Source organism: Oreochromis aureus, linkage group 7, assembly GCF_013358895.1.
Source record: "Oreochromis aureus strain Israel breed Guangdong linkage group 7, ZZ_aureus, whole genome shotgun sequence".
Classification (NCBI taxonomy): Eukaryota; Metazoa; Chordata; class Actinopteri; order Cichliformes; family Cichlidae; genus Oreochromis; species Oreochromis aureus.
In genome coordinates, this window is record NC_052948.1 from 19918961 (window position 1) to 19933353 (window position 14393).

Genomic DNA, 14393 nt, shown 5'->3' on the forward strand with positions numbered 1-14393 from the left:
AAACTCGGACATATTGCTGAAATTGCACTTTCCCCCCCTTATATTACAGTTTTTCTCCATTGGTTTGGCTCATTTCTTGAAACAGAGATCACATTCTCAAAACTCTAAGATCATTTGGCAAAACACTCTTACAGTTCAGCACAACACTATAGCTCACCTGCAAAAGCTCATCTTTTCCACAACTGTTCACTCAGGCTTCAATCGAAATCCCTTTCCCATCTAAACAGTCAGTGTCTCCAAAATGGCAAAGATCCTTCTCAATAGCTTTGGCTCATTTCTCGACACAGATCGGACATTCTCATCATTCTTGGTGCTTTTGTCAAAACAAACCTGGATGGTTGATCACAACAACATGTCCACCTGCAAAAGCTCATATCTCTCCTAAAACAGTTCACTCATGTGTCAAAACTACATTTCTTGCTAATCTGAATAGTCAGTGCCCCCAAAATGCATCGTCCCTTTGGCATTGTGTGAGTACTGCCATACAAAATGTTTAGATGTTTTGTCACTATGGCAGAGGACCAACAATATACAACAGAAAAGAGTAGCCTCCAAGGTTTGACATCACAGATTGCACTCACACTACCAAGGAAATTATAACCATTCCATATTCACACGCAAAGAAAGTTTCATACATATGTAAAAAGAAAATGTACATTACAGTAGTAAATTGTATGAACACAAAATCAAAAAACAAGGACTTATTCAGTGGTCATACATTCTCCACCTCCAAGCAGAGAAAAACTCCTCTATCGGATTGAGGAAAGGAGAGTAAGGTGGTAGGAACCCCATGACCATCCTTGGATGCGTTGCAAACCAGCCCCTAATGAGTGGGCTATGGTGGAAACTGACATTGTCCCACACAATTACATAAATGGGTAGGTGAGGCCCTATGAGACCTCTCTCATTTTCAGGGATAAAATCGGTATAAAGGCGATCCAAGAAGATGAGGAACTTGTGTGTGTTGTATGGGCCAAGACTGGGGATGTGAGTGGCCACCCCATTTTCAGAAATGGCAGCACACAGTTATATTGCCCCCTCGCTGACCTGGGACATCCACTGTGGCCCGGTGGCCAATAATATTACGGCCACGTCTTCGGCCCTTGGCCAGGTTGAAGCCAGCTTCATCCACGAACACCAGGATGTGAGGGGTCTCATGTCCTTCCAATGCCATTATTCTCTAAAATAGAGTAAAGAACATAAAATCAGTCATACAGAAGAGTCATATACTACAGTTAGACAATTACATGTTCTCCCTCACAGGTTCAATATACTACAGGCCACTACTCCAGTGGTTCTAAACTAGTGATAGGCCTATGAGGAAGTACTGCAGGGGTATATGATAGAAAGGGGAGTGGGAAATACTGATGACTCACTGAGATGTTACAGTAAAACCTACAGTATTAGATAGATTTGATTGGGAGACAACAAAATAAGGATTATAATGAGGATTGTATCATACAGTAAACTGCAGTTTTCTGTTGAAATTGTTGAAGTCAGATGCAGCAAATACTGATTCTGAAATCAGGTACAGGAGGTATTGAAACTAAATAAGTGAACTACTGCTTACTGTGATTACAGGTAAGGTTATAATGAGAGACAACCAGTAACTGACTTAATTTACATACTGGTAGCGCAGCTCCTTCACTCTGTCAGAGTTCCTCTCAAATGATACCCTGTAGATTTGTTTCATTGTCATCTCATGCTTCTTCAAAACCCGGTCTATTGTGGAGATGCTTATTGTGTTTATATTCTGGAATATATGATTGTCCTGAAGAATGGCATCACGGATCTGTCTCAATGTGATGGCATTATTTGCCATCACCATGTTACAAATCTCTCTTTCCTGTTGTTCATTGAGCAGTTTTCCTCTGCCACCCACGCGAGGTTGTCGTCCAATCCTACACATAGAACAGAATACAGTAAGTTACCAGTGTAATTGTATTATTGTTTTACTCACAGTAACTTCACCACAATCCTAATGCAACATTGCACAGTGACTGGAATACTGCTCTAAACTGTATGAATTATGTAATTCCATAGTTTACAGTAATTTGTTCAATATCTTTCTTGTCATATTTAGTATCACAACATTCCACTAGTCCTCTCCACCTGCTAGTATAGACCTACTACTGTAGGCAGATGCACACAAAATCTCTACAGTAAGTTATACATTTTTTGCCTCACGCACAGTGCCCTGTCCTATACAACATATAATTCCATCATAGATTACATGGAGTACATACCTGTTTTCCCTGCGAAAGGTTTGGATGATGGAGGAGACTGTAGAGCGAGGCACATTAGGCTGCACTCGACGACCTGCCTCTGCCATTGTGAGGCCATGGTTTATGACATGGTCTATAATTGTGGCCCGAATTTCATTCGGGACAGCACAGTGTCTTCGCGCACCTCGGCCTCTTCCCCCTATTCCTCCACCACGCATTCTCAGTCCTCCTCTTCTTCTTCTTCTTCTTCTTCTTCTTCTTCTTCTTCTTCTTCCTCCTCTTCCTTGAGGGAGAACTTCCCCATGTCCGTTTGCTTGGCCTTGTCTATCCATGTTCAGAGATCGGACTGGCTCTGGTCAAGCTCTATATATCTGTGTTTGGCAGCACACAATCATGGAACACACCTGTGTGTGACACTCCCCCTTCGTTAGTCTAGTTTCACCTGACTGTCAATGACTGTCATCAATTTATCAAATATTCAAAGAAATTCATATATGCTATTCATGGTATTATGTTCTTGACCAATTTTGACAATTGAACAGACAGTTGTGCATGCGAGTACTTATACAATGAAATCATGCTGACATGTTTTGGAGAGAATGATCATTAGACTGGGAATCAACTAATCAGTTTAGATCTACAGGATCTATTCATTTGGAAAATGTGCTAAATGTGGGCTAACTGTATAACTGTAGGCTACTTGTACTTAATCATTTGCAAAGATGCACTGAGACAATTGAGACATGTACTAAGGCATTTGCCATTTGATAAAATGAATGAGAAATGCCATTCTGTTGTGAACATTTGCCAAGAGGTTTGGAGGTTTGTCCATGTTATTTTGAGAATGTAATTTCTGTTTCAAGAAATGAGCCAAACCAATGGAGAAAAACTGTAAGATTCATCAGGGATTACATGTAAGTTAAATTTCCATACACTGACAGAAATAGAGTTTCATGGGTCCGGCCTGTATGTGGTAGTCAACCTGAAACGAGTTTGACATTGTCTCTTTAAGCATTTCTTTTTTCAGGCACTTTCACAAAATAAAACAATTCCTCCTGCTGTTGTTTTTCTCTCTCTTTAGCTTTCAGCCCACAGATGACGTGTTGTGGTTGAGTGCTGTTGACATAACCTGTCAAATTGAAGCCACAAGACAGGTAGTTTGTGCAACACAGTCTGCTGATTTTTTTTTTTTTTTTTTGACGTAGAAGGTCATTTTCACTTACTTTGTGGTCTCCCCTCCCAACTTATTAACCTCCTTCTTGCTAATCAAGGAAGAGATTACAATGCACAGAAAGGCCCAATGTGTAAGAGTGTGATGTGTCATAGTTCTCAGCATCCTGCATGAATGGACAGAAAAAAAAATTGGGAACCGCTGCAACAGAGTACATTTTGAGAAATGAATTCTAAAGAAGTTACTCCACATCTTCAGTTTGCTTTCATTTATTAGCTTGGTCACCTCCCTTGAACTGTTTTGCATCCTTTATCTCGTGGAATTCAGAGATAATTATTACCGACCTTTATGTATTACCAATTATTACCAATTCCTGCAGTCAGCAATTTTGTTAATTCATTACAAAAGTTGTTTTAAGTGTGTTAGATATTATGGTAGTAGCAGAGGTTGATGTCCAAGAAGTAGTAAATATTGTATCTAGATTTAAGAAAAGAAAAAGAAAAACTCTGCAAAATACAACACGTCTCCAGAACTATATACACAGATGCATTTGCAGAGCTTAAGCAAAACAAAAGAGTAGACCTAGATAACAACAGGCAGATACACAGCAGGTCAAGCGCAGATCAGAATTGGCAGTGGCGCAGAGCATCTTACAATGCGCACAAAGCCCTCGACGATGGGAACAGGGAAATTGGCAAACCTAACATGGTATCCTGCCATCATCCCTCACTCCCTCCCTCTGTTTCACAACAGATGCTATGTTCCATGAAGACACTGTCAGCTGCACAAGAATGGGCCCAAAATTTGTCGACAATGACGGCGGACAAAAAAAAAAAAGAAAAAAGAAGAAAAACAAAACACACACACACACACACACACACACACACACACACACACACACACACACACACACACACACACACACACACACACACACACACAAAGAAGCGTTCTCAAAGTCAGCATCCAGAGTTAACAATAACCACACCGCACCACGGAGGAGGGCACCATCCAAGTATATGCACAGACCTCTCTCTAGGAATAGGACCTATCGCTATGGAAACACGCCCCTACCCCTATTCCTACCCCTCCCCACTACTATTACTATAGTATACACATACACTCACACACTTGTCAGCTGCAGTCCAGGCGCTGTCTGAGCCCAGATGGTGGTGAACTGCATAACTCACTTATCTGTCTCTGGCCTCTAAAGGAATGCTTAAAGGCCTCTTCAATTCCCAGTGGACGTCACCAAAAGAGAGAGCGAGAGGGAGAGGCACGCCATCTGCTCCCAGATATGGTGGGCACCCCCCTTTCCTGTCTGTCCCCCAAATTCACCCCCACGCCCTTTTTATTTTATTTTTTTACCTTTCACCCCTTCAAACCTATGTATGATCCCTGATCTGTTCCTAGAGAGTGGCTGAGGATGGGAGAGCAGCACGGACAGGGAACAGCTTTCTTTGATTTGTGCAATGAATAAATGCACCTGGACTTTTAACCTGCGCTTTTGTTCTTTAGCTTAGTAATACTAATTTAAAATAAACAAAACACCCCAAATAACATATTAGCAATCCCTGTATAGATCAGTGATTTCCAGACTTTTTATTGTACTCTTTTAAAATTAAGGATTAGCGATGGTTGTTTTCTACATTTCTGTGGATCTTTTAAAAAAAATGTTGACCTACAATTATTGTTTCACAGCGCTGAAATAAAAAGTACACAGACATTTAAACATTCGACATGATACTGGTGAGGATATTGTGAAATTTACATTGCACGAGTCTTTGCTTTCCATAGATCATGGAACTATGGTTCGTGTTCATGTCATGTATGCAAAAAAAACTGACACACTTTTCTTTTCATAGAAATATGTTCAACCGTCGCTGTTTTTATGCTCTGAGAGCAAGTCAGTGAGGAAGCAGGACAACAAGACCTTGCGTAATTTGCTCAGGGGCATTACAAATTATAATGCTTTCTACCTGTGCAACTTTCTGTATGGGAATCTTCTTGCTACTTGAGATGTGCACAGTTGCTGCACACGATCTTTGTAAACATATTGCTTAAAAAGGAGCATTATTTTTTGGAGGTTTGGAGAGTACAAGCTTTATTTTATTGTACATTATAAGTTGATATTTATAAAGCTTTATTATGCCAGGAGCAAAGACAAAGATGTAAATACGTAAGACTTTTTGAGAGATTGCAAACCTCGTTACAAAGTGTGAAGGTACCGATATGTTTTATCAAGATGCCAACTCTTCACTCTTACTCTTTCAGCCCTATGTTAAGGAGCTCTCCCATTCAGTTCACATTGTTCCGCATGGTGCCGAATAGTTCTGCTCTGTTTAACGAGGTGAAATGTGGTGATCTCTTCACCACCCACTGAGCCAAACGTGGCTCAGGTGTGTGTTCACCACATGTTGCTTACGAGCGTGCTGGTGTGTGGTCCAGTTCGTTTAAGCATAATCAGATGCTTTTCTTGGTCTTGCGCGCCCCTGCATGTGCACGCAGAGAGAACAAGAAATACTGGAAACTTTTTCAAAAGCAATAAGAGAGAAAGACGGAAGGGAAGGAAATCAGGTGTGTGATGTAGTTGCTTTGTCCTATAGCTTAACACAGATGTCAAAAAAGGATAAAGTAAGCTGGAAATTATGAAGTTAAAGTCAACCACCCATCCATCTTTTGCAACTTGTCCAGATCTTTAAAGACCTGTCAGCCTCCTAATTCCTCCATGGTGTTTTCTTCTTGAGGGTATTATGAATTTAGGCATCTTGGGAAGTCAAAGTTAGAAAAATAGGGTAAAGTATAATGACATTTGTTTCCTGGTGTCAAGAATCCAATTTTGGTTGCACTCATAAATCTCCAGAACCACATTGAAAAGTAGTGTACAGCTCAGTAGTCTTAAGTGTTGGTCCTCAGTAGTTAAGACTCGTTCGCACATAGGATTTGTAACATTTATGACTTTATCAATGTGTCATTCAGAGGTCAGTTCACATTAATATTTTACACATCTGCATTCAGATGTAACCAAAACTGTTGGAGAGACACGCGATTCATTGGGTTCTCAGTGCAGATTTCGCACATGCACTGCAGCCCTGTTTTTGAGGTGGGTCAGACAGATGGGACATTAAACACACTTCACACTGCCAGCTCTCTAACACAATTTTGAGTGTTGTTCACTCCCACCCATGCGAGAATAGCACAGGTAATTGTCCAGTGAACGACAGTTTAACGCCTGATTTAGATTTCTGCAGGAAATCTTTATAGAGCTTGAGATGTAAACTACATTCATGATTGTGCCAGTGTATTACGTGTTAATTACCATGCACTCCTGTCCCAGTCTTTCATATGCAGTGCCAGTTTGTTCGGGTAGAAACATATTTGTCTATCCAGTTTTTCCACTTCTTTGCAGATTCCCTCACATTTATTCTGATATTTGTGAATCCTTATATTGATTCTAAGGTTATTATTCCTTATACTTATATATTGACTGTTATTCTCTCACTGATAAATTCACAAAGTCAAGCACAAAAGTAGACAGAACTATACAAGAGGACTCCACAGCAGTGGACAGGCCAGACACAACAGTTATGACCCGATGTGTAGTTACATTTCCCGGAAGGTGCACATCAGGTTACATCGAACGTTATGGTGTATATAGATCTGGTGTAAGTAATAAGAAAACAGCTGAAGTGAACTATCTCCTTTGTGCTACATGTGGAACAGGAAACCTTCACATAATATGTGGACCAGTCTGGCGCTCATGTGATAAAAGACCTGACCAAGATTATTATGTAAAAATAACAAATGTGCTCATTCAGATGACTGACGCTGCCACTTTCACAGTCAAACACGTTAGGTGCTACAGATCCTCACTGTCTGCCGTGGAATGATATGAGATATTTAAAGTTACTAATGAGAATCACATTAGTTTAACCACTGAGTAGCTCCGCAGAGGTCACAACCTTAGCTGGTTGGCAGTGTTCAGTTTGACTCTGAGATAAGTTAAATGAACATGATGTTTATCAGTCCCCTGTGATAGCCCAAAGTCACCTGAGATAGACTCCACCCCTCATTATGACTCTGAATCAGGTGAGCAGTTAAGAAAATGAGTTGACGGATGGATGGAATATCAGTTTTCAAATGCCGAGCGCTCAAAATATCTTTATACTCATTTAGCCGACGTTTTGTTTAAATCTTAAGTGATCACATAAGTCTTTAACAACCGGGGACGAGGCTTTCATCACCAGCCTTAAGCAGATAAAAAGTCTGAAACAAATGGCACCAGTCAAATAGAGAAGCAAAAAGGCGAGGGGGGCCTCTGTGAAGTGTGTGTGCACAAGTCGGTGTGAGTATATGTGTGTAGGCAGGAGCGTGTGTGCGTTGATGAAGTGTACCCAAGCAGACAGGACGTGGTGTGTGTGGATTTTGCAGAGTGAATGGTGATTGTGGATTTTCAAAAGAGAGGGGGTGTCGCCCTGTGTGAGAGTGAATGTCGGAGCCCTCGGTGAGTGAGGGCGTGTGTTTGTGTGTGCGAGCTTGTGTGCATATGTCACAACAGGCCGGAGAGGGTGAGAAAAAGCGGTCTGCTGGTTCAAGTATGCCCCCGTGTGATAGTTGGGAGAAGTAAAGGGTCAAAGCAGGAGGAAGGCAGGCTTTTTTGTACTTTCTTCTTCTTTTTTTTAAAATAACATGTCAGTGTTGATTCTGGGTTTTGGAAGCCTTTTGTAATTTCTGATCTCCTGTATCTATAATCTAATGTCAGTCTGTGTAGCCTTCCTTTTAGTCAGAGCTTTTTTCCTGTAGTTATTTGCTCTGCTTCCACCTTCACTTTCTGAATCTCACACTTCCATCTGTTATCACTCACTGTGATGATTGTGGGTACATTAACCGTTGACTGACCCAGCTCACTGTGCAAATTCGGTGGAAGGGGGAGATTTTTATGAGCAACATTATTTGTGGAATCACTGCTGAGCTTCTTTTTGCTACAATTGAAAACAATGTAGCCAAATCATTATGACCAAGGTACACTTTGCAAAAACTGTCGTAACGATCATTCCATGGAAAATCAGACTTAATCTCTAGCGTGGCTGTCACCTTGGAAGTGGTCCCAACAAGTCCAGAATCCAGACATGTCAGGGCATGTTTGTGTATCATTGCCCCACCCTACCATCATGTTTGTCATTAAGGTCATGCGGGTCGAGGTGTAAATGGCAGTTAAATTACCCGGGAAAAAAATCTCAGGAGTGTGTTATAGGTTGCTGATAGCTGGTGAGGTAGGCCCCCACCTTTGTTCACTGTTAGCATATCTCATACGTTGAAGCTTTTGTTATAAGTAACCATGTGACATTTTACCTTCATATTGTGAACATTTTTCATGTCATGCATAAGTGTGGGTTCAAATTTTAGCGTTTTTCATTTGTCTTATTTTTCCAGTAATTCTGGTCCTTTATAATTTCCCAAGTACGGGAGGTAGGAATTTTTCAGTTAAAACCCAAGGAAATCTAAAGCTCCAGAACATTTTTTTACATGCAACATTTTATTTATTTATTTTTTGCATTTTATTATTCTTCAGCATGTCAGTACAGCAGATAAAAAAGGAAGAAGAAAACACGGAGGGAAATGAGATGCAGGAAGTGGCCTCAGGCAGAATCGAAACCAGGCCCTTTTAGTAGCCTTTTGACATATGGGTCGCTTACTTAACCTGGTGACCATAATGGCAGCCCTAGGTACAGCTTTGAGCATCAGTGCAATCAATGTAATGGGATACATCATAGCTTGAGTAGCAAAATTAAACCAATTTAATGTCGATAATACGCACTGAGCCCTGGATATTTGATCAGTTTTTTGATTTGTGGAAGAAAAATTGAAAAACTGCTTTCGGGTCATCCTATGTGAGATAACTGGCTGGTCAAAACATGTTATAGAATCTTAAATGTGACATTAGTGTGGAACTAGTCTTCCAACAAACTGATGCACTGTAGAAAGACGAGCGGGGACTGATTATATATGGAATGAGCTGTATCTAACATCTTCTGTTGTTCTATTTTTTCATTTTATTTGGTTATCTCAGATAGATGTTAGACAGTAAAAACAGAGATAACAATAGCAATGAAAAATGCAGCTGAATTTTAATGTGAAAATACAAGCTCTATAGCTTTAGCTTGCATTTCCTTTGTCTGTCCCACAACTTAACAGCCCCTACATAAATTCATATAAATATGTGAAGTTGTCCAGGATGTACCTTGCCCTACCCAGTATTATCTGGAACAGGCTCGCAGGACCTGTTCTGTTCCAGGACACTAGTTGTATAACTGGTTAAGAAATTTGATTTATGCTATTACAAATAAACAATAAAAAAACAAATTTTTTATAGTAATTGTAATTAAGATACTTTATTGTTTGCAAAAAAATTACAATGGCCCATATCAGATGCTGACAGGTGAAGTAAACGCCTCACCCTGTGGTATACTCCTGCCAGCAAACTAGCGAGGGGACCAGATCATGTCTTTTCACTGTGGATCAGAAGGCTTCATTCGCAGTTGAGAAGCTTGTTGGTCATCTCATTAACTGACACAATCCCTACTTTTACTGCATCCAAGAGGATTTTCACCCCTTTGATTAGAACTCCCCCCCCGAAAAACACTGTCAGCCTTAAGAGACACTTGCAGCACAGCTCAGAGGGGGGGCAAGCAAACCAAGCAAACAGACCCACTGGGACTTAGATATTGTGTGTTTGTCTTTTGTCCTTGAAAACACAAATCAGCCCTTTTTGTTTTGCTTTTTTCTCCTTTTTTTATCAGATGTCTGTAATGAGCTGCCTTCTGAATAGTTCAATAATAGGTCTTGTGATCAGAGGGGGCTCTTATCATCAACAGAAAACTTCAAACTGAACAACAACAAACATTTCGAAAGCCATCTGAATCCAAGGAGCCGGCCTCTTTTATCTGCCTCCCTCCCATCCGCTCTTAACGTGGAGATTGCGGAAAGCTCGTTGTTATCGAACTATTACGGTTAAGATTATTACCAGTTATTTCATCTTTTCTTCTACCAGATCACCGCTCACTCCTTGCTTCCCTTGATGGAAAAAGAAATGCGCCTACTAAACTCTTTCATCTGCCCACAGCGTCACATCTGGGCTGGGCTCCGACATCAGTGAGGAGGCCCGTGTCAGATGTGGGTCCCATTTAGCCAACGTTGCCTCACCACCCTACACCCCAGACAGAAAATCCAACAGACAGGGAAGCCTACATGAAAAGGGCATGAGGTGCTGGGTAGCTGGGCTGCAGTGTAAATACACAACTAATTGGCTGATCTTTATGAAGTTGGAAGCCATGTTACATGGTATGACGCCCACTTCTTCCACTCTAAAGTCACAGAGAGGCGACAACTACACACTATAAACACCACTCCAGCTGGATTTGTGGTCGCTGCGATCAAAGCAACAAATCGGGATGATAAGCCCTGGGCTGCATGTGTGCAAGCTTGTGTCAGAGAGAAGGTAATGTATGGGTTCACGAGTCGTAATTCTTTATGACTGTAGCTGCTGTACAGGTTGATGAGCGAACATTACGCTAGCATGCTAACCTCTCTGCGTGTGTTTGTAAAAGGCTGAGCTTATGATCTTTACTACTTTGTGGTATGCTTGGAGTTAGCTTTGAGAAACCATACCCAGTTTGTGCTTTGAAAGTTACGCATGCATACTGACTCTGATAATTAAATTCACATCTACCAGACCCCAGCAGATACTAACAGACTTACAAGTGCAGAATGTGTAATAGAGTCACTGGTGAAGCATCCATGATGGTTTTTTCATGTTGAAAATATAAGCTCATTTCCTACACTGGAAAAAAAGAAATTAGTAAAAATACACTACAATGTCCGATCTTAAAATCATCATACCATAAGATGCTTTTCCAAATTTTTTAACCAAGCATTGAGTTTTGCTATTCACAGATTTTGGAAAGTCCCATAATTGCCATTAAAAAAGTATTATATGTAATGTATAAGCATGTCTGTTAAGCAGAAAGACTTAAGTGTCCACACTCAACCAGTGCTAGGAAGAAGACTGAAGAAAGGTGTAGGCTTATGTGTCCATGTTTCCAACAATAGGGAATGCATGTCAATAAATTTTGCTAACAAAGTGTTTCAAACCAAACTGAAGGCGGACTGAGACTGTAGCAATTAGAAATTTGCTTTGTAAAAGATTTCAGTGTTACAGAGCTTGAAAATGGTGAATCCGTGAATTTTAGACTGTGGAAAGGACTTTCACCATATCCAATAATGTGATGTGAATTGATTGCAGGCAATACTGCTTAACTGTTGAGCTAAGGAGAGGCAACATTTTCTGAATCAGTGATAAACAGAGTAATTCATGCTACTCATTGAGTAATCAAAGGACCTTAGAAAGAAAAACGTCTGGACTTCTTTAAGTTTCCTGAAGACGTTTCGCCTCTTATCCAAGAAGCTTCTTCAGTTCTCAGACCAAATGGTGGAGAGTCCCAGGTTTTTAAGCCCTAGTGGGAGTTTTCCCTTTAGAGGGTCATTGACCTACATTTGATCACGTGCCTAATCACATGAGCTAAGGTGTGAAAAAGGCTGTGGATCATTATCAGCAGAGGTTTTAGGTGAAACCATTGTGAGACCTTGCCCCACCCTGTCATGGTGCTTATTTAGATCAACTGACGCAAGTTTTGAGTGGGCCTCAAGGTGCCTCAAAACTGGACTGTAAGTGGCAGACAGCTGGTGTTGTAAGCCACCCCTCTGTTCAAAGATGACCTTTCACAGTGGACATAGATGACTTCTTTCACTCCTCTTTCAAACTTCTCTGTCAAAAATGTGAACATTGGCATCCTCCAATGAGTGACCTTTGACCTTTAGATACACATGTACACCTGAGTCTTGACCTCTTGAGGTGGCTCTTTTATTCTCTTTGGTCTTAGAAGTGAAGAAGCTTCTCAGATGAGAAGTGAAACATCTTCAAGAAACTTAAACAAGTCTAGTCTCTTTCTTTCCAGGCTCTGTAGATTACCATGACCTGGATGGCTGAGAACCTACACAGACATTTCACTGAGAGGAGTAGAAAGAGTCATTTTGTTGTTGTTGTTGGTTGTTCTTCCTAAAACGTCTGTAAGGTACAAGGCATTCAAAACATAATTTGGCTGATTTCTTAAACTAATTACTATGCATGTTTTGCTTTACAATAGTACAAAAGGAAAAGTGAGAGCTTTCAGAAATGTGATCAGTGTTTCCTCATCCTTATACACAGACTTTATGCACTTTTTGGCATATTCCTCTTTTTTTCCTTTCTTCCTGTTCCTCCCTGTATTGTTCTTTGTGTTTTCGCCACCTCTTTCTTTCCTAATATTTATATATATATATATATATATCTCTTATATTTCCTTTTCTGATTTTATCACCTATCTTTTTTTGTTCCCATTCTCTGTGTTTATTACACAGTACATGGCAGTCTTTATGTTTTATTCCTTTTCTTCCCCCCTTCTCCATTTTTTTCTCTCTCGGTCTCTGTCCTCTCCATTTATTATCGCCAGCTGAGAAAAACAGAGGAGTCTCTTGGTGCCGAGCCAGGGCAAACACTGATATCCAACCAGACGCCCCTCCCTCCTCCTTCCACTGGCAGCTGTCCATATAACTAAACGCACAATGTAACAGAAAAGACAGGCACACACACTCCCTGGAGTGTCCACTGTAGCTGTTTGACATGCTCTACTATAATTGCAGTGGTCTGTATGGTATACTATAGCCTGCAGCTGTGGACCTTTCCAAAGCTTACAGTGCAGTCAACCAGAAACAGAAACAAACTCTGAACAGGCGGAAAATAAACAGACACTTTAGTCTTTAGCTTGGCCTCTCCAGTCATTTTTCATAGGATTGCCAGATTTTTCATAGCACATAAAGGGAAGGTTTTTTTTCAGTAAATAGTTTTTGTGCCTTGTTTATTCGAACAGAGCGCAAACATAGCAGCTGCTTGTTGTGGTAGTATCATTGCCACCATGGGCTTTTGTTATAGCCTCACAGTCACACTCTTATTGGTTTTGTCATGGCTGTTATTTGTTATTTATTTATTTGCAATTTTCTTTGTTCCTTTTATTGTTTTGTGCTTTTTCTTTACTGCATTATCTTCTTGTTTTCTTTTTCCAGAAGTGCTTTCTGGTGGACCAAAAATGCTAAAATACAGAAATAATTAAGAAAAAAACTCTGTGAATAAATTCATATATATATATATATATATATATATTCAATAACATTTTCCATTAAAAGATTTAATAGATTATTTTCTTTTTACAATTCTTTGTGAGTTTCCTCTTCCTTGTGCAAATGAGGGTAGAAGCATTGTCACTGGGTTCCTTCTACTGACTCATAGTCACACTCCCTTTTCTCATCATTGCTCCTCTCTTATTATTGATATTCATTATTTTTATTATTGATCTGTTTACTGTGTTTTTTTAGCTGGGAAGGCCAAAACACCAAAAATCCAAACTGAATAAAATGAAAATAAATAAATCCCTATACTATTAAACAGTAAAACAGCTGACACATGTACTATGCTATGCAATCTTGAACTGCCTCTCATTCTTCATTTCTTTATATTTTACTGACAAAGAGTCACACGTTCTTGTGTTTTTTAAAAGGGTAAGGGCCAATTTTAAATGGTATCTTTAGGTACTTTATTATTAGCAGTCTGTCGCAAAAACATGGAAAAATAAAAAAATAAAAAATAAATAGATGAATGAAAATCAGTGGCAACAGGCCTATTGGAGTGATGAATTCAAATGGGGATATTTTAACTTCAAATTGTTTTCAGGATGTAAGGAGAGAGGTGAGTGTCTACAGCTATCTGTGAAACACGGTGGAGGCTCTACCGTGGATTCGGCATTATTTCAGCCAGTGGTGCTGGGAATCTTGTTAAAATTGAAAAAATTATGAATGCAGAAGAGTAAAGTCAGATTTTGATTTATCGTGCAATATGATGTGGAAAG